Raw genomic sequence first — 615 nt, forward strand, 5'->3', positions numbered from 1 at the left:
TAGCATCCTCTCTTTTCTTGATTTTAAAAATCCAAGAAAAATAAATATATTTTTTATTTCATCAAAAGAAAGGACAAATTTTGTATTGTCAAGTGCTGTTTGAATTTTTTTTTTTTACTTAGATTAAATAAACGGTTTTTCTTATTGTAATTTATTTTTTTGTATTTTAATTGTTTACTTATTTAAATGTTGTCAGGCCAAATTCCTGATAAATGAGAATTTCTGTAGAATTGTCAATATAGTAGGTGTGACTGTGTGGTAAGAAGTTTGCTTCCCAATCACATGGTTCCGGGTTCAGTCCCATTGCGTGGCACCTTGGGCAACTGTTTTCTATTATAGCCTCGAGCTGACCAAAGCCTTGTGAGTGGATTTGGTAGACAGAAATTGAAAGAAAGAAGTCCTTGGTGTATATTTAAGAAGGACCCCACTTCGGTCATGAATGACCATGGGATTGCACCTAGAAAGTTCCCCTCCTCAGCACAAGCCCGAGCAAAATTTTTACATGTTTCCTTCATGTTTTTTTTTGGTAAATCTTTTTCTGTTTGTAGATTGTCTCAGACCCTTTGCCTATGAAATTAAATTTCATGGTCATTCTAATAATGATGTTAATATCCC

Source organism: Octopus bimaculoides, chromosome 8 (assembly GCF_001194135.2).
Source record: "Octopus bimaculoides isolate UCB-OBI-ISO-001 chromosome 8, ASM119413v2, whole genome shotgun sequence".
Taxonomy (NCBI): domain Eukaryota; kingdom Metazoa; phylum Mollusca; class Cephalopoda; order Octopoda; family Octopodidae; genus Octopus; species Octopus bimaculoides.